The 21,709-nt window shown below is 39.8% G+C and overlaps 1 pseudogene; it reads left to right on the forward strand.

Annotated features, from left to right (window-relative positions):
- Positions 1–16,725, forward strand: part of LOC127104218 (uncharacterized) — a 127,501-nt pseudogene extending 110,776 nt beyond the window's left edge.
- The last annotated feature ends 4,984 nt before the right edge of the window (positions 16,726–21,709 follow it).

Here is a 21,709-nt window from a genome sequence, read left to right on the forward strand (position 1 = left end):
TTAGCATGTCTGGCTAATTTATTTAGGTGTCGGTATGTAGAGTAAGCGAAATGAAGGAATCAAATTAAGGCGGTTTAATTATGTTTAAAATTAAAATCACTCTTTTTATGGTCACAATTTACAGGTTTAATAACAAGGTTTTTGTACGAAAGTAAAAGACATAAAGAACTTAAAAGCAATAGAACGAGAGTTTGAGTTTTTGACTGGACATTGTTAATTGGACATTAATTCTATTCTAGATCAGGGCGAGAGCAATTTTTAGAGTTAATTAAATTCTAATCTTTTTCAAAAAGTATTTTTAAAGATTGAATGTGAGGACGAGAGTTAAGCATTTGAGTTTAATTATATAACCTAAGTCAACAGAGCGAGAGTTTGAGATAAGGGTGTTTAAACGATTAGTGTTTTCTTAAAAAGAGTTTTTACGGATTCTATTGTTTTCAAAAAGTGGTTTTTGACTTAACTAATAAGTGACAGCTACGTTAATATAAAATCATAGTTTATTCAACAGAGCGAGAGTTTGAGATAAGACTTTTAATCAATAGTGTCAACTGAAAAGATTTATTTTAAAACCAAGAAACCAACGAAGAATTGATTCCCTAATTACGACGAACTACATACCGATATCCGCTTATTAGATATTTAATTTAGATCCCATTTTTAGTTTTAACTTTTCCCCAAACAATCAAAGTATTACCCGCCTTAGCTTTACGAAGTAACCTTAGAAAACGGTATATCGATTCATAAGTCCCTGTGGGATTGATATCTTTTAAAGCTACGCGATAGAACTGTGCACTTGCAGTTTGTACCCCAAATTCGACTCATAAAGTCGCGATCAATGTCGATGATGTTAAGATGTTGACAAGTTGGTATTGTTTGTTGATATTATTCATATGGTAACATAAAGTGGTGGTTGCATGATGAATGATGTGATGCATAAATGATGAGATGTGTGTGGGGATCCTTTAGGTGAATCATGTTATGTTAATGCATCTTATTTAAGAGTAATATGTCTTGGTGTACAGGCTTTAGTCCAATTTTGGTGAGCCTCGATTCTATGGTGATGGATCGGGTGCAAGTAGTTAATTCTTATTATGAGGGATTAGTGAAGCGTTATCTATGTTGATGGTTGAAGCTAGCGGAAATATACCTGAACGTATCGCACGCTCGAACATATAACAGAGTCGCCATCGAACTTTATTTATCCCCAAAGGAAAGGGAAAACACCGATAAAACCCGGGGGAAATAGATATGATGGGTAAGAAAGTCAGTTATGAAAGGGGGATGTATTAGCACCTCAAACATCCATGATACCCCATGAGAACCATTTTGATTGTTCTCGCTCAAATAGGTGTGATATCTAAAGATTACTCGCAAAAGGATGAAGGGAAAGGAAAGAAATAGATAAAGTGCTCGGTGCGGATTGGGGCCCTCGTGCCTACGTATCCTCATATTGCAATGAGGAATTCAGAGCTTCGTAGTTCAAGGAACTAGATGCGGGAGGTGAAAAGAAGTGTGATGACAATATGGTCTGAACCAAAGGATAGTGTTTTGAGCTCCAGCAAGGGTGAAAATATGAACTCAAGAGTAAGATGGCTATTACTAGTACACGGGCTAGTAGGACCGTCGTTGTAGGGTAAATCCAAAAAGATGAAGAAATATGTGTTTGGGCACGGTCCCAAACATCTCTTGGTTCACAAGGTGATGCAAGAAGGAGCACAAAGAGATAGTGTAATTGGCTCAAAGATAACTGGTATATCACCTGGAGTGAAAGAAGGTAGAATATAAATGCATCATGGAGATGAACGGAATGAAGTGACTGAAGTCACAGAATAGGATATTTGGTGTTAAGTGACTGAAGAAGTATTGTTTGAAATTGAAAGGTGAAAGTGTATTGGAATCAATAAGAGAAATAGGGTTCATACCATAGAGAGAAAATAGCTTTAACTGATACATGGACCAGCAGGCCGCCACTATAGGGTGTTTAGCCAAAAAAGAAGGGAATTAAGTGTTTGAGGGTGTAGCCCAAACAACTCTAGGTAGAAATGTGGACTACATTAGGTGTCTAAAAGGATGTATATATAATTCCAAAGAAAGCGGTATTTCGATGTCAAAGGAGTAATGTGTCACTAAGTGAATGATTTATGATCAAAGGTAGGTAATGAATTGTGAAAGATATGGATGATGCCATAGGGCGAAGGAGGAATAATTAGGAGTATGCTCGCCAAGGATTCGTATCCTTGTGCCTACGTATTCTCATCGTGCATGGAGAAAGTCAGAGCAATCGTAGTTCAGAACCACGAGAATAAAAAGAGAGACATTTATCTAAACAACGGGGGCTCACAAGACAAACACCGCTTCAAGGAATGATTATAGTATTGTATAGTAGAAGGAGTAGTATCACTTGCTGGGGAAGCAGATAGTTCGAGATCAAATAATGATAGTATCTTGGATCCAAGAAGGATATAGTCTCTGAATCGAAGAGCAAGGTAGGCACTTACCAATACATGGGCTAGTACGACCGCCACTGTAGGGTAAATCCAAAAAGGAAGACTGATTTAAGTGTTTGGGCATGCCCCCCAAGCAACTCTTGATTGAGGAGATGGACTATCGTTAAGACATCCTAAAAGGATAGACAAGGAGTCCAAGGAGAAGTATGGTTAATCTCAAAAATATGGTATAGATTGAATGAATGAAGAATGATTGATTCATAAATAGGGTATCAATAGATAAGGTAGATTGATAAATAAGGTAGCTCGCGAAAAATCTGAACTCTCTTGCCTACGTATCCTTATAGTGCAATAAGGAAATCATAGCTTTTGTAGTTCAGCCCACTATGACTGAAAACAAGGTGATTAAGGAGGCAAAAGAATAATTGAATGATGGAATAGAAAGAGTGGAATAGACTTGATAGTTACTTGATAAGGATCACACTAAAGTCTATGAGTAAAGATGGATACGATAAGCAACGAGCCATACATCTCGCACCCAAAGATACCCAGAATGAGTGTAGGAAAGCTCTAGTATCATTCCTTCTTTACTACTTAAGGCTCATGGCATGTGATTCTCGTCTTAACTTTCAAGTGGAGAGAGAAGAATCTTTGTTGTTATTGTGTTGATGAAGACCTTATAAATCGTTCGATTCGAATTGCACTAAAGTCTAGGAAAAAAGGTGAATACGATGAGTGTTGGGTCATTCGCCCCATACCCAAAGATACTCGGAATGGGGGTAGGAATACTCTAGTCCTACTCTTTCTCTATTACTTAAGACTCGTGTTGTACAACTTGAATTATGATTCATAAGTTGTTGATGTAGTCCTTGTTTTGTATTGTTTCATGAAGAGAGAGACTTGTCAATCGTATGATTAGAATTATGCTAAAGTCTATGAATAGAGGTGAATACGATGAGCGCTGGGTCATTCGTCCCATACACAAGGATACTCAGAATGGGGGTAGGAATACTCAAGTCTTACTCCTTCCTTATTGCTTAAGGCTCATTCCACACACTTCTAACTTTGATTTGACAAGTTTTTTAAGATGCCACCTTTGAAGCACTTGTATAATCCGCTGCTTAGTATGACTGAGGATGCCTTGATCGAGAATCTGACTTGAGGCTTCGAGCTCCACAGCTTAGAAGAAAAGTCTTATTATTTGACCAAGGGTCTTTTGGTCACTCCATTAGATTGTGGGATTATACAAGTTCAAAGAATTTAATCGATCAAAATTGCTTTTGATCAATTTGAATCATGGGTTTGATTTGATTGGAGAAACTATGTTAGCACCTAATCTAATGGTTAACATTGAACTATGTTATCCTAAGGGATCATGTCATTGCTAATTGTAAATTCTATGTTAGAAAAATCCTAAGGGAACATGTTGATGTTAATTGCAAATTCTATGTTAGAAAAATCCTAAGGGGACATGTTAATGTTGAGACTTTGGATTAAAATTCTAAGTTAAATTCTATCCCTAATGGAGCATGTGATTATATGAGTAAAAATGTCCAAAATTACCCCTAAAGGGTAAAATGCTCTTTTGATAATTTTTAACGAATCTAAAATTCTAATTAGGAAAATTTTAACTGAACTCCTAATTGATCTAATTAACCTTAATTCTAACAATCAAAATTATCTAATTAACAAAACAAATAAAAAACTAATAAAATAGGAGGGCCTTTGCAAAATAGGGGGTATAGGTCTGGTTTGGATGTGTGCTAGAAAAGGAAGACAAGATAGGGTTCAACTGCATGGGCTTCAGTTGCAAAAGCTCAATGCTGAAAAAAGTTCTTTTTAGCCACGGGGTGCAGCAGAAAAATTAAGAGTGAGAGGGTATTGCATTGGGCTTGGAGTGTGACAAGCCCAGAAAAAAATAAGCCTAAAGATTGGGAGTTGGCTTTAAAAAAATCAGCAAAAAATTGAATGTACATGCGTGCTCTTTTCCATGGCCACTCAGATCGCCGACACCAAAGCTCCTCCACGGGCCACCGCGTTGGAAATCGCTTCCGGCGGCGACCACCAAAAATGGACATCAGAACCACCTCCACCTTCATCTCTATCTCCAAAACAAGAATCTAAACTCCAAATTCTCTAATTTCTTGGTCCAAATCCATAACTGAGACCAAATCCTCAAGAATCCCTAAAAACTCAGATCTACAATACACCTCCATGAACAAGATTTAGAGCTCCTCGTGATAGGGGTTTACAACAACATGGTGTAATGTTCAGCACAGCAATAAAAATGAAATGAGATGATGAAAAATGGACCTACCTCCGAAGCTGAGACTTGCTCTGACGAGTGTTGATTGGAGAAGATGAAGACGAAAAATCACTTGTACTAATAGGTACGGTATTGCTTTTACTTCCTTTCGATTAACTTGTCTTTCAATTCTTCTTCTTCAAAATAGCTTTACTTCCTTCCGATTAGCTTGTCTTCCAATTCTTCTTCTTCAAAATACTGTAGTGTGATGAAGTTGAGCTCACTCTTCTTGAAGCTTCAATGTGAAGCTTCAATGGAGTTTTGGAAATTGAGCTTTGAGTATGAGAGGGAGAGGATTCATAAATGATTGCACAGGATTGAAGATGATGTTTGCAAAAAGTGTAGAGAGCCTTAAAATGATGATGAAGGTGTAAATTTATAGTGATTAGGCTTGGGGTTAATGTGGCTTGGAGTTAGTTATTAACAGGTTAGGAGTTAGCTTAGGAGTTAGTTGGGATGAACTCAGTGAGTTTAGGCAGTTAAATTACTGAGTTAGGAATTAATTGGTTAGTTTAACTTAATGGAATGTGTTCAAATGGTTGTTTATGACTAGCTATTGCAGGTGAGAACTTGAATGAAATTAGGCTTAGATGTTAGCTAATGACATGCTATTTTTATGACTTAGGTGTGGGTGACTTGCAGTTGTAGGTTACCAATTGTGTGGTTATGTTATGCAACCTGTGATTTTGGTTTTGGTTATGTTTGTGCAGGTTCAAGGGTATGTGAATTTTGCTGCACTTGTTCTGATGCAGATTTAATGTGTTCAAAATGTATGTGGTTGAAGCTTGATGAAGTACCAAACTTTGAAGTGTCGTCGAGTGCTCACGGTTTTTTCTGGTATTTATGCAGGTATGCATTTGTCGTGAATTGAAAGCCTTGGCTATCTTCAATGGTGGGAGTTCCTGTTTCAATCCAAAAGTCCCATTCTCACAGCAGTGCAAAATTCCTGCAAAACAAGCTATGGGTTGACTCAAATAGGGAATGAGTCAACTCAAACAGAGTTTATCCCAGGGTTCAGTCGACCTGGGAGTCGACCTGTTCGGACCCGCGGCGAAATGATTCAAAGTAAAACTAGAAATGATTCGACGCAAGGAGTGAATGAGTCGACTCAATCAGGATTTCCCAGAATTGAGTTAACCTGGGAGTCGACCTGTTCAAACCCGAAGGGGCAAGGTTCAGGAAAAGAAGGGGATGAGTCGACGTGAGGAGTGAGTGAGTCGACTCACTCAAGTTTCCCAGAATTTAGTCGACCTGTTCGGACCCGAGGGTTTTGCGTCGAGTCATGAGTCGACTCACAGAGTTGAAACCTCCAAATATGAGTTTTTTTTCAATGTATTACACCTTTTTTTCACCTTTTTTGTATGTAATGAATATTTTAGGGATGAAAATGAATGGAATTGACCAATTGAATGAAAATGAATAGGCTTAATACATGAACATGACCATAAACTCAAACCCAAAATCTATAACTGACACATAAAAGCGAGAAACATGAACCTATGGACCAAGCGAAGGCGGATGAAAGTTATGAGACCAAGGACTCGGATTATGACCAATAGACTCGACCACCCAGGGGACAAAATGAATGGACCAAACACACATTGAGTGAAAGTCCACATGAGATTAGGGTTTCCCACATCATCAGATGAAAAGTCGAGTTGAGGGGCCCATCAGGACACATTTTTCTTGCTTAAGGCACAGGTCTTTGAATCAATCAAGATACTTCTCAAACAAAGCCAAAGTTCCATGATCCCCGTCCTTAGGCTTTGGAGGCCTTTGTGCGTTGGTGCAAGTCCAAACCAAGTATTCCTAGTTATTATACAACAGACTAAAACCCTGCAAGTCAAACACTTGGAACCCATGGTAATGAATGGTGCTTATACATGAGTTATTAATGTATACAATTGAAACCTAGTCAGATGGTTAGAAGGAGATGCGAAGAAAAGGGGAGGGCAAATTTTAGGGTACAACAGTTGTCCCTATTTAATTTTCTTGAACCTGAATACGGGAATTGTGGATGCTTTTCAGGTATTCGAGGTGGAAGAGGATTAAATACCGACGTATCCAAAATTTTCTTGAAAGGGTGGTCATGATGTTGTCTGACAGATCTTTAATGCGTGTGAGATATCATGGTGGTGAGTATGATATGCATGGTGCATGATGTATGCTTTATTTTCATAATGCGTGCATGTTTAATTGTTTGGTCAAATGTATGTCATTTGTGAGGAATATGGTTATTTATTGTGATGGGGACTCCGACTCGTCATCGAATATTAGAAGGTGAAGGTTGCGAAATCCAGGTGTCAGCACTATTGTCACGGAACCGCCTAGCTGCTGGAGGATACCGGGACACCGAAACCAACAGGGCATCCAAATGGATGTCACAGGTGTTCGAGCAAAACCATTTTTGAGCTACTGGTCATCCTTTAAGTTCATTGGGATTTTACAGTAATGAATAGTGCTTCCCTTTAGTGTAGCTTTTATTATTCTCCAAAATTTTAAGGCATTATATGAATAAGATAAATCAACCATTTTGCATACAAAATACAGAAGAAGAAAAATACTTGATAAAGGAAACTGAATTTCGTTGATTATGAAATTGTACATATGGTGTATACGAAGATGCAGACACCCTTGATGAGGATGTTGCAAAAATTGAAAAATAAATGAAATGGCAATGGGAAATATTTTGTATATTTTTTTCATTGATTACAACATTGGCCTTAGTCTACTACAGAATTTGAATCCCAAGACCTGGCTTCGCCTGACGATGATTGGATCGATCTTTGACCATCTGATATCTAGCTTGTAGCATAATGGGCTCAAGGGTCACAGTCAATGCTTTTATCCCTAACTTTTTCCTGGACATTTTTTGTTCTTTTCGTCCACCGGGATGCTCCTTTTTGCCTAAGTCGCCCTCTCGGGTTTCCGACTTAGCAACCTTTATATTTGTTCCCTAACTTTTGCATGGACAATTCATTTTTTAGGTCCATCGGGATAGCCGTTTTTGCCTAGATCAATTTGGTGAAGATTAATCTAGCGGGTTTTTGTCATTTCTTTTTAGGTATAATATTTTTTGACTATGTCTGCATTCACTGGCGATGGCAAGTCTTCCACATCCATTGTTGTGAGGATTAGAGACCCACCTAAGAAGGCCTTCTTGATGAAGAAAAGTCCCTCGTAGTTGGGAGTCCATTTGCCTCGCGGGTCTGAGTGAATGGCAGAATAACTTTTGAGCACAAGTTCCCCTACGCGGTACTCACGAGGAAGAACTTTCTTATCAAAAGCTCGTTTGAGACGTCTTTGGTACAACTGACCATGACAAACGACCGCCAAACGCTTTTCTTCTATCAGATTCAGCTGGTCATACTGTGATTGAACTCGTTCAGCTTCATCGAGGTCGGCCTCCATGATGACTCTGAGTGAAGGGATCTCAACTTCAATTGGTAGGACAACCTCCATCCTATATACCAACGAGTATGGAGTTGCCTCAGTGGATGTGCGGACCGAGGTTCTGTAACCGCGTAGAGCAAAGGGTAACATCTCATGCCAGTCCTTGTATGTCTTGACCATTTTCTGGACGATCCTTTTGATGTTCTTGTTAGTTTCTTTTACGGCACCGTTCATCTTAGGCTGGTATGGTGAAGAGTTATGGTGCTCGATCTTAAATTCTTCGCACAACTCCTTCATCATGTTGTTATTGAGATTACTGGCGTTGTCAGTGATGATCTTACTAGGTATCCCATAGCGGCAGATTATCTCTTTCTTGATAAACCGGGTAACCACATGTCAAGTGACGTTGGCATATGAAGCAACTTCGACCCATTTCGTGAAGTAGTCGATGGAGACCGGGATGAATTGATGATCGTTGGAAGCTTTAGGTTATATCATCCCAATCATATCAATACCCCACATAGAAAAAGGCCATGGAAAGGGCACAAAGATCTTGTCACCATATATCTAACACTTATGACATCTTCTGACAAAGTTGTAACAGTCAACCTACATTCTCATCCAGTAATACCCAGCCCAAAGGATCTTTTTGGCTATAGCAGGACCTTTTGCATGTACACCCTCGCAGCCTCCGTGTATGAATTTTATCATCGTACTAGCTTCATGTCTATCCATGCATCCGAGACAGTACATAATCATAATTCCGCTTGTATAACACATCACCATTTAGGAAGAATTTGGAAGAGAGTCTTCTCATAGCCTTCTTATCAGTAATGGATATACCCTCGGGATATTGTCATTTCTCCATAAATGTCTTTATGTCATGGAACCAGGGCTTATCATCAGGATCGGCCTCGATTGCTAGAGAATGTGATGGTTCATCTAAGTGGTCAATATAGATAGCTGGTGCTTCATTCTTCCATTTGACTTTGAACATAGATGCCAGCGTAGCTAGAGCATCGGCTAACTGATTGTCTTCCATAGGAATATGATGAAAAGAGATTTCATCAAAGTAGGGTACCAGTTTTCTGATATGCTCCTTGTAAGGTATCAACTTGATATCCTGAGTCTCCCAATCACCTTTTACCTGACTTGTTACCAGAGCTGAATCACCATATACCTCAAGAATCTTGATCCTTAAGTTGATGTCTGCCTCCAAGCCGTAGATACATTCTTTGTATTCTGCCATATTGTTGGTGTAGTAAAAAATCTAGCGGTAATTGTAAGGTGGAAAACGGTCAGAGACGTGATAACAACACCTATGTCATGGCCTCGAGCATTGGAAGCACCGTCGAACATGAGTGTCCATCGTGATCCTGGTTCAGGGCCTTCCTTGGGGCTTATCTCGAAACCTGGCATAGTGAAGTATCTGATAAACATAATGTTTTCGTCTGGAAAGTCAAACCTCAACGGCCGATAACCTTCGACAGGCAAGTGAGCAAGGTAGTTAGACATAACACTCCCCTTTATTGCTTTTTAGGTCACATACTGAATATCATACTCGGTCAATAACATTTGCCATCGGGCAATTCTACCAGTAAAAGCAGGCTTTTCGAAGATATACTTTATCGAATCCATTTTGGATATCAATAAAGTGGTATGGAAAATCATATATTGTCTCAGGCATCGAGCGGCCCAAGTCAAAGCACAAAAAGTCTTCTCCAAAGGTGAGTAGTTGGTCTCACATTCCGTGAATTTCTTGCTGAGATAGTAAATATCATGTTCCTTCTTGCCCGTGTCGTCATGTTGGCCTAAGACGCAACCCATAGATTCATCGAGTACTGTGAGGTACATAATGAGAGGCCTACCAGGAACCGGTGGTATCAGGTTTGGTGGTTCTTGCAAGTACTTTTTTATTTTATCGAATGCTGCTTGGCAATCATCGTTCCACATAATCAATTGATTCTTTCTCAATAGTTTGAATATCGCTTCGCAGGTAGCCGTTAAGTGTGATATGAATCTGGAGATGTAATTGAGTCAGCCAAGGAAACCTCAGACTTCTTTTTCTGTTCGGGGGGACGGCATTTCTTGGATGGCTCTAACTTTTTCGGGATCAACCTCAATACCTTTCTGACTGACTATGAAACCTAAGAGTTTGCCGGATCGGACCCCAAAAGTGCACTTATCTGGATTCAGTTGCAACTTAAACTTTCGGAGTATGAAAAACAATTTCCTCAGGTTCACCAAGTGATCTCCCTCAGTTTTGAATTTGGCAATCATGTTTTTAATACACAGTGCTAGTTGCTACGAATGAAGGCTTTGAGAGAGAGAGAGAGAGAGAGAGAGAGAGAGAGAGAGAGAAATGAAATTGCAACTACACAAATGCTTCTACACAAGGGTTTTATTTATAGAACCACTTGTGTGGGCTCCAAGCTAAAAATCCAACTTAAGTGTATGTGGCCCATATCTTATAATATGCCAAAATCACTTAAGTGCATGGTACCTTATCATATTTTGTATTTTACTTAAGTACATCGTACCTTACGATGTTCTACAATTCACTTAAGTGAACCGTACCTTACAGTGTTCCTTAGTTACTCTATCTCTCATCAATTTGTACTTTTGTGTGTGACCCTGTAGGTTTTCGCGGCATTGACAATTATATTAAATCATGTATTTAACTTAATAAACAGTGAGCGGGATCTAGCAACACATCACTTCTACCCAAGACCCGAAAATGTCATGTGATCTGACAAATCATTTTTTGATAATACTTATGTGTACAATTACCCTTTTTCCCTTATGTCTATATTGATCACAAGGCATAGACTGTGTCATCCTTGTCTAGTTCAATATTGGGCCCGTAGACAATTATCTTGTTACGCAGAATGGGCAAATTCCATCTAGGTCACTCATGTCCCTCAGCATGCTTCATGGAGTACCCATCAACTGTCTTTATGGTCATCCAGTTACGGACAATGTTTGATCAGCAATAAGGCACTCGACTCTACATCTAGGGTACATAGTGGTTTCAAGTCAAAGGGTGGTATACACCATTATCACCATGAGAATAATTCTTCTCCTTACAGATCTAAGATGAATAGGGTTGTTGAAGCTGCAAACAAGAATATCAATAAGATCATTCAGAAGATGGTTGTGACCTACAAGGATTAGCATGAGATGCTCCCGTTTGCTTTGCATGGGTACCGTACGTCCATCCGCACTTCAATAGGGGCAACCCCTTTCTCACTTGTTTATGGCATGGAAGTTGTACTCCCAGTAGAGGTTGAGATCCCACCATTGCGTGTTTTGATGGAAGTTGATCAGTCTCCAAGTATCCTTATTTTCCGACACTCATTCAGCACCCTTGTAAGAAGTCGGTAACACATTAGTCCACTTATTTTATTGTTCTGTTTAGTTATTTATATGTTTGGTATTATTGTCTCTATTTGTTGAGTACATGTTATATGCATCATCATACTCCATTTTATGTCCTTTGTGGTAGTTCTTTTGATTTCAGGTATAAACAAGTGCATCATAGGGATAGACAAGCAAAATTGGCTATTCGGGCCCTTCGGAAGAAGAAAAAATGAACTTACAAGAGCCCTGACACGACCACCCATGTTGGCCAACACGGGCCATGTCAGGAGAAGAGGCATGGAAATGGAAAATAGGGAGTTGACACGGGTGCCCGTGTCAGCCTCCCTGAAGGGCGTGTCAAGGCATAATGTCCCCCGGAAGCCAACACGGCCAGGCGTGTTGCTTGACACGGCTAGTGTTGGCTTGGGCACTTGATTTTCCAGTTTTTGGCACAGCTTATCCCAGAGGGCATTTTAGACTTTTACGCAAGGAAAATTGTCATCAGGACCTATTTACAGTGGATTTGAATATGGAGAAAGGGACTTTTTACACGATAGAAAATTGGAGACGATCAAGATTAAAGCAGTGAAAAGCGAATAAGAACGGAGATCCTTTAAGTGCGGACGCAATTGAAGATCAACGGAATTCCGACCTTTTTGTAATGTCTCAATTTTACTTTGTATCTTATTTGAATAATATGATAGCCTAAACCCCCAATGCCATGGGGTGTCCTTGAATTGATCATGTAATGACTCTGATGTTTGATTTTCCTTAATACATGTTCTTTGATTTCAATTTCACTGTATGAGTTGTGTAATGCTTTCTTTTTGGCAAAAATTAAGCTTGATGTATGGTTAACGATTAGCAGGACTGCAATGGTTAAGGTTTTCATACAATGAAACTATATTAGAGATCACTTAGGACTAGGGATACCCTATAGTTATCAGATTATTCTTGTTAATTTAAAATGCTTGGTTTCTTTATAATCAACTAAGGACTTAGAGAACCAAAGGTTTCCCTCCGAGGTCTTAGGGGGAAATAATCTTAAGATCCGGTAATTGAAACAATGTTCAGTATTAAGGAGATATACACTCAAGGGTCATTATAGGAGATTTTTATACACCTTCCTTGGCATATCATATTAATCTGTGAAAATATTTATTTGCTCTATTTTTCCTTACAGTGAATTTTACCAAACCAAAACTCTTACTTTTGTTCAATTGAGTGACTGTTACACCTATATTACTGCGCAATCCTCGAGATCGATCTTTGGGAAACATCCCTCTTATTACTACATCGGCGAAAATAGTACACTTGCTATTTTTCCGATCAAGTTTTTGGTGTCGTTGTCGGGGATTGCCAAATATAAGTTTAAAATTATCTCAATTGAAATTTTGCTCTGCAACTAAAATTTATTTACCATATTTGGAATATTCTATTTCGATTATATCAACTAATTTGTGTCTGATATTTGTATGCGAGGTAAGGCCTCAGTTGATTTTCCTTTTGACGCAGAAATTGAGAGAACCTTGCGGGAGAGACTCAAACAAGCTCGATTAGCCAGATTGGAATCAGACAAAGAAAAACTTTCCATCCATTCAAGCTCGGATTCATGTCCCGATAGAGAGATCGAAACTATGGTTGATGTTCCACCATTAGCAGAAAGACTGTTGGGAGACTACGTAGGTGCCAATGCACAAATCGGCAGATTAACTATTACTAACCAACCAGCGAATGTGGCTAATTTCTAGCTGCACCCGAGTACTATTAATCAGCTTGAAAGGAAGCATTTTATTGGAAAAGTGAATGAAGATGCAAACAAGCATTTGCAGAGGTTTCTGACCATGAGCAACACTCTGAAAATTGATGGTCACACTGAAGAAGCCAAGAAATTGAGAATGTTCTCGTTTACCTTAGCAGAAGAAGTTGAAGAATGGTTTTATTCTCTACCTATCGGTAGCATCACAACTTGGGAAGAAATGGAAAATGTATTCTTGAATGAGTATTTTCCAGCATCGATGTTTCTGCGGAAGAGGTATGAAATTTTGAATTTTAAGCAGAAAGACAGGGAAACTTTGGGAGACGCCTATATGAGATTCAAGAGAGTCCAGGTAGCCTGCCCAACCCATAATATGGATGCAATTGAACAAATACATATGTTTGTGAACGGTCTTAAAATAAAGACCAAACAGTTGATTGATACCGCAGCCAGTGGTTCCAAAAAAATTTCAATAGCCACTGGTATCAAGAAGATCATTGAAGATATTGTTGCTAATGAGCACATGGAGTTGTGTGATAGGGGTTAAAGAAAACCATAAGGGGTTATAGATTTAAAGCTGGAAACTAATAAAATCCGTATTGAAGATACTATAGCTGCTGAAGTTGATAAGAAGCTGAAGGCAATGAATATAGGCACCCAACCGGTGGCACAGATCCAACCGGTCCCTACTGTATGCTGTGAAATTTGTAGTGGTCTGAACCAAACTTGTTATTGTTTTTAAACTCCTCAACAAGTGGAGGAAATCAAATTTTTGAAGCAGAACAATCCTTATTCCAACACATACAATCCGGGTCTGAAAAATCATCCCAATTTCTCATGGAAAGATCAAAAAGGAACCGCTCCTCAACATGGTCAGTACCAAACTCAATATCATCAACAACAACATCAACAAGCCCCTAAGAAAGCTGATTGGGAAATTGAAATTGAAAGAATGGTTGCCCATAATGTTCAATTTCAAGAAGAAACCCAGAACAATCAGAAAAACCCCACGGCATCCATAAAGAAACTTGAAGTTCAAATGGGGCAAATCGCTCAGCAACTAGCTTTGAGTTCTCAAGCACAAGGTTCTCAACCTAGTGCAACCGTGACAAATCCTAGAGAGCATAATAATGTGAGTATGGTGACAACACGAAGTGGTAAAGCTGAGGAAGTTGTTGAGTAAGTGGATGAAGAGGAAGACCAATTGATCGAAGTGGACCTTGAGATCAAAGAAAATGAAGTTGTTAGAGAAGAAGTGGCAGCACTGAAACCGGTTGTGTAAGAAAAAGAAATAGTCATTGAGCCCAAGCCGGTTGTTAAGCTCCCATTCCCCACTAGAAACAAGAAAAAAGGGCAACATGAGAAAAAATTTCAAAAATTCTTAGAGTTGTTCAAGAAGCTGGAAATTAACATTCCTTTGTTGGAGGCACTTGAACAAATGCCTACATATGCTAAGTTCATAAAGGATATCATTTCAAAGAGGCGTACCACCGACACTAACCCAATTATTCTAAATGAAACTTGTAGTGCTATTTTATAGGGTATGAAGATTTCGATAAAAAAGAAGGATCGAGGAGTTGTCACTATCCCATGTACTATTGGAGATAGGTCGTTCAACAAAGCGCTGATTGATCTGAGAGTTAGCATGAGTCTCATGCCATTATCTATTTACAAGAAGGTTGGTATAGGGGTTGTGCAAGATACCAGAATGACACTCAAATTCGCTAATCATTCGGTAGAAACCGTATGACACCGTTGAAGACGTTCTGGTGAAAATTGATAAGTTTGTATTTCCGGTGGATTTTGTAATTCTTGAAATGATGGAAGATGAAGAGATCCCTCATATTCTGGGGAGACCCTTTTTGGAGACGGGATGGTGCCTGATAAACATAGAAGAAGGAACAATGACACTTAAGGTTTATGATGAAGAATTGAAAATTGATGTTCAAAACACCATGAGGTACAAGGATGATATTTGTACCAGTCATACTATAGAGGTTTTGGATCAGGTGACGACTTATAATCAACCTTTTCCTACACCACAGTCACCTTTGGAACGAGTGTGAAGTTTGTCCATTTTCAAGTCGGATGAAGAGGTGGACAACGGGGAATCTGAAGTACTTGCCTTATTGGACACACAAACCCCGTGGAAAGGATCTCGACCACGCCGATGAGAGGATTTACGCCTACCTCAATCTAGTGAGGAGAATGAGGAACCTAAGAAGGAAACAGAGTTGAAACAACTTCCTGACAATCTCAAATATGTCTTTCTCGAACCTGAAGGAAAACGTCCTGCTATCATAAACTCAAGCCTTCAGGATATCCAAGAAGAAAAGCTCATCCAAGTCTTGAAAAAGTACAAAAATGCTATTGGATTGGCAATTGAGGATTTGAAGGGTATTAGCCCTACTATGAAGGTTTGTATTGATTACAGAAGATTGAACACAACAACTAGGAAGGACCATTTCCCTTTGCCATTTATTGACCAGATGTTAGAGAGGTTAGCCAGGCATGACTACTATTGTTTTCTAGATGGATACTCCGGGTATAATCAGATTGTTGTAGCACCAGAAGACCAAGAAAAGACAGCATTCACATGTCCATATGGTGTTTTTGCTTACCGAAGAATGTCATTCGAGTTGTGTAATGCTCCTGCCACCTTTCAACGGTGCATGACTTCCATTTTTGCATACATGCTCTAAAAGCATAAGGAAGTCTTCATGGATGACTTCTTAGTTTTTGGATCCTCATTTGATAACTGTTTGACTAATCTCTCTCTTGTTTTAGACAGGTGCCAGAAAACGAACCTAACTCTGAATTGGGAGAAATGTCACTTCATGGTGCGCGAGGGGATAGTTTTGGGCCACAAAATTTTGTATAAGGGAATTGAAGTTGACCAAGCAAAAGTGGAAGTGATCTCTAAACTCCCACCCCCGGTGAATGAGAAGGGTATCAGGAGTTTCTTAGGACACGCAGGTTTTTACCACAGGTTCATAAGAGATTTCTCAAAAATTTCTAAACCACTAACCACTTTATTAGTTAAAGATAAGGCGTTTCTGTTCAACAAAGAATGCACCAAGGCCTTTGAGACATTGAAAAGCAAGCTGATTTATGCACCTATTGTTATTGCCTCAAATTAGTCTCTACCATTTTAGATCAAGTGTGATGCCAGTGATATTGTTGTAGGGACAGTCTTAGGACAGCGAAGAGAGAAGTTATTACATATCATTTACTATGTGAGTCATGTGTTGAACCCAACACAGATGAACTACGCAACCACGAAAAAAGAGTTGTTGGTCGTGGTTTACGCTTTTGATAAGTTCAGGCAGTACTTGTTGGGATCAAAGGTTGTAGTATATACGGATCATGCCACTTTGAAATATCTATTTGCTAAGCAAGACTCTAAGCCGAGACTCCTCAGGTGGATCTTACTCCTCCAAGAATTTGATGTTGAGATATGAGACAAAAGAGGATGTGAAAACACAGTGGTGGATCATCTATCCTGCATGTCACCTATTGAAGAAACAGAAGAAAAGAGACCGATAAAGGATGAGTTCGCTGATGAACACATCCTAGTTGTTATTGGTATCCCATGGTTCGCAGACTACACGAGTTATTTGGTGGGGGGAGTAACCCCCAACGGTTTTGATTCTAACAAAAAGAAAAAGTTTGTTCATGATTGCAGGTTTTACTTGTGGGATGACCCATTCCTATACAAAAGAGGAGTGGATGGGCTGGCCAGAAGATGTGTCCCAGAGGAGGAGCAAAGAGATGTACTTACGGCTTATCCTAATTCGGAGTATGGAGGACATTTCAGTGGAGACCGAACAGCAGCCAAAGTTCTTCAATCAGGTCTATATTGGCCTACTTTATTCAAAGATGCCCAGGACATAGTCAAATAATGCGACAGGTGTCAAAGAACAGGAAACATTTCAAAGAGAAATCAAATGCCGCAAAATGCTATGATGGAGGTTGAATTGTTTGTTGTTTATGGAATAGACTTCATGGGGCCATTTCCACCATCTTGTGGGAAAAATTACATCTTGGTAACAGTTGACTATGTATCCAAGTGGGTGGAAGTTGTGGCATTACCCACCAATGATGCTAAAGTAGTGGTGACATTTCTGAAGAACAATATCTTTTTGAGATTTGGGGTGCCAAGAGAACTTATCAGTGATGAAGGCACTCACTTTTTGAACAAACTGATGGAAAACCTGTTGAAGAAGTATAATGTTAAGCACAAGATCGCCACTCCGTATCACCCTCAAACAAGTGGCCAGGTCGAAGTGTCCAACAAGCAGATTAAGAAAATATTGGAAAAGACGGTGTGCGCATCTAGGAAGGATTGGGCACTAAAGTTAGAAGATGCACTATGGGCATACAGAACAGATTTCAAAACGCCCATAGGCATGTCCCTGTATCAATTGGTTTATGGTAAAGCTTGTCACTTGCCACTAGAGTTGGAGCACAAGGCATTTTGGGCATCAAAATTCTTGAATTATGATCTGGCTAAAGCAGGTGATCCCGCATCCTTCAACTCCATGAGTTAGCGGAATTTCGGAATCAAGTGCATGAAAATGCTAAGCTATACAAAGAAAGGACAAAGAAATGGCACGATCAGAAGCTGCAGAGAAAAGAGTTTGTCGAGGGACAGCTAGTGCTCTTGTTCAACTCCAGATTAAAGCTTTTTCCATGAAAGTTGAAATCCAGGTGGTCGGGTCCATTTTTGGTTCACAAAGTGTTTCCCCATGGAGCTATCGAACTGAAAAGTCCAAATAGTGGGGACACCTTCAAGGTAAATGGGCAACGGTTGAAGCACTACTATCCGGGATAGGAAAGTAGTCTAATTGAGAATGTTCGTCTCCAAAGATGAGGGAGACGACCGTCGAGCCATGCGACGTTAAATGCAGCGCTTTGTGGGAGGCAACCCACACGGTTTTTGTCTAACTATTTCCATGTTTGGTGTGTTTACAGCTTCATTCGTAGGTTCAAGGTTACATCGCGCAGTCCAGAAGAGAATGGTTAATTAAGATTGTCGGACACCGGAAGAACAGGGATAAATCTGAAAATAGTGAAAAAAGTCCAAAAAAAATTGAAAAATCAGGGCCATGACATGGGCGCCCGTGTCAGGCCCAACGGCCATATTTTTCAAATTTTGTCTTTTTGTGTTTTTGTGGACCCCCCTCGAAATTTTCACCACTTAAACACATTTTACCCATAATCCACCAATAAAATATGATTTTTCTTGCACTCTCTCTCTCTCATTTTCATATTATCCTTCTCCTTCCTCTCACTTTCTCTACATTCCTCCATTTCCAAACTCACATAAAGCTCCCAACTTTACCGTCATTCCCCGTCCAAATTGCTGACACCCTTCACGAAAGTTGTTCTACGCGCCATCCTCTACAAAGCTACGGTAATCTTTTTCCGTTTTCCTTAATAAAAAAATTGGGTGATAAATTGTATTTCAGGAAACAAAAATACCGCCGAAAAGAATCTCCAAAGGGAAGTAAGCAGATGCGGAATCATCCCGTCCACGGAAACGGATAATCCACCATCCAAATTCACATGACATAACTTTTGACAACCCGGAGCAGGAATGGAGGTACGCATCTCATTTCAAACGGAAAATCACTCCCACAAGGTACCTTTGCTCCGATACTCTATTTCAATTAGGTATGTCTGAAGAATTGGATAAGATGTCCCATGTGCTTGGAATGCTTGAGTTTGTCCATTGTGAGGCACCAACCTATGAGCGCATCACATTAAAATTTCTGAGCACAATTGAGTTCAAGCTTAAAAAGGGTTGGACGGGTACAAATATGTACTTTGGAGGAACCATGTCTTTTAGGTTGTACAATGTCAACCACGAGTTGACAGTAGAGCAGTTGAGCGAAATTCTTCGCCTACCCCTTTATGGCCCCGGAGCCGTACCAAACAGCTTTGATGCTAAGAGGTTCTGGTTGGCCATTACGGGATGATCCGACTATGTGGCTAAAGGGGCAAAGGCGTAGAGTATTCAAAACCCCTATTTTAGGTATGCCCAAAAGGTTCTAGCTATTACACTGTTTGGCAGGGGTGACAGTACAGGTGTAGCCACCCAGAGAGAGTTGTTCTTTTTGTTTGCCATGGCAAACTGGGTAGCTGTGAGTGTTGCAACATTTGCTGCAGATTATCTGGGTCACATGGGGAGAGCAGCCCAATGGGGAATCTCCATAGGGGGCATCATCACTCAGATTGTCCACCATTTTGGATATGACCCTACTGCACTTAATGAGACACTGGTAGTAGGTAAGATCAAACTTGACATGAACGCATTGGTCCAGCAAGGTATGATTTCACAAGTTTCTGATTATTATGCCTTAATGAGTTCGGTCCAATTTATTATGACTCTTCCTGACCCTGCACGCATTAGCATCTCAAACACGGCCAATTAGCTATATGAAAGTGTCGTCCAAGATGATATGGACGAGCACAATGCTGACACATTTGTTGCAGGTGACCACCAGGAGGAAGAAGTACAGGAAGAGATGCAGGATCAGGAGCAATTTGCTGCTCCACCAAAGGACTCCATGCACCCCGGTGCTGGTTCGTCATATGTGACACCGGACTAACGGTCATGGATACAAACAGAAATTGGCGATCTCTGAGCGGAGCAAACACGCCAAGGAGTAGAGCAAGCCCGTCAAGGGACTCTGATGGATGAGATACACACGATGATGCAACGTATGATGTTGTAATTTCCACCACCACAGTTAGCCGGTGTGAGTCCCTCTCTATCTTGGATTAAAACATTGCGGACAATGTTTAGTTCAAGTGGGGGGGTTATTATTTATTGTTTTTGTTGTTTGTTTTGTTCTTAATATTTTTGTTTTAATTAGTTGTGTGGTACTCTATGTGTTACAAATAAAGGACATTCATGTAGGATAAACGATGAAGCTTGGAGCGATTGGATGGAAGGCACATCCCTCTACTTGCTCTTCTAGAAACCCCCAAAGGTTGATGCTACTGACACGAAAAATAGGACACGACTCTCTGTCACTATATTTTGCAGGGACACTTTGCAACCGAAGAGAAGACGAAGCTACATCACACTGAGAGACATCTTGGAAGCCTGAAAGCTAGACAAAACATGGCGAGAACTACAAAATGTCAAACACTTGTCATCATGATAGTTGTTCAGGTATGTCTTCATCTCTCTGGGTTTGCATTAGAGATACTGAAATTTCATAACACACTATACACGCTGAGGCATTATTTTTGTATTTTAACCCTGAGCCTTTCCAGTCAACCCGTCATTATTACCCTTTGTTCACCAATTTTGAGCCATATTTCCTTTTGTTTGTTATTTTACCATTGTATATAGTCATTAGCCCATACAATACCACACCTTTCATAGATAAGTGTTGTTTACCCTGAAGCTGCTGAAAAGCCTAAGTTTGGAGTTTCATCCAAATTTGGGGACACCGGCAAACCTTAGATAAGTGCAAAAAGATGGAAAAAAAAGTCAAAGAAAAAGAAGAGAAAAAAAAAAGAAAAAAAGAAATCATGAAGGACTTATCTAGGAATATTATAGTTGGCAAAGAGCATGCTTAAAAGAGCGATAAAAGAAAATATATGTGCCAATGAACCTCAACAAAAACGGTGTCCAAAAGAAATACCCCCGAGTTTTAAATTTGAACAACAGTACGAGGGTAATAACACGAAATCTGAGCCTAACCCCTAGTATTCCCTTTCTTTTGTTTTAATTCCCCACCTTACACCTTAGCCTCTCTACAACCGAAAAGTCCTCGAATAGTGTGTGTTGTGTGTTGCTTGTTATGAAGGTATTTGTATTCCAAACCTAAGAGTTGACTTTGCATGCTCTGTTTTCTTGAGTGTAAACACTTTGATCCCGAGAGATTTGGTGAGAGTGTGAAAACCTACAGGGCAAAAGATGTGTCAAAGTTAAAGTGTGGCTAAAGTCGGAAATCATGAAAGAGTAAAATTGTGATTGAAAAGTGAACAGGAGAACGCGAAAGATCGTAGTAGCATTGTCGATGCGAAATTTGGGGGAAACCGTCCTGATGTCTCGAGCATTACTTGAGGATAAGCAATGAGATAAGCTTGGGGTTGTGATCAGTCTCCAAGTCTCCTTGTTTTCTGACACTCATTCGGCACCCTTGTAAGAAGTCGGTAACACATTAGTCTACTTATTTTATTGTTTTGTTTAGTTATTTATATGTTTGGTATTATTGTATCTATTTGTTAAGTACATGTTATATGCATAATCATACTCCATTTTATGTCCTTTGTGGTAGTTCTTTTGGTTTCAGGTATAAACAAGTACACCAGAGGGATAGACAAGCAAAACAGGCGTTTCGGGCCCGTCGGGAGAAGAAAAAAATGGACTTATAGTAGCCCTGACACGGCCACCCGTGTTGGCCAGCACGGGCCATGTCAGGA

The sequence above is a fragment of the Lathyrus oleraceus genome, chromosome 7 (assembly GCF_024323335.1).
Source record: "Lathyrus oleraceus cultivar Zhongwan6 chromosome 7, CAAS_Psat_ZW6_1.0, whole genome shotgun sequence".
Lineage (NCBI taxonomy): Eukaryota > Viridiplantae > Streptophyta > Magnoliopsida > Fabales > Fabaceae > Lathyrus > Lathyrus oleraceus.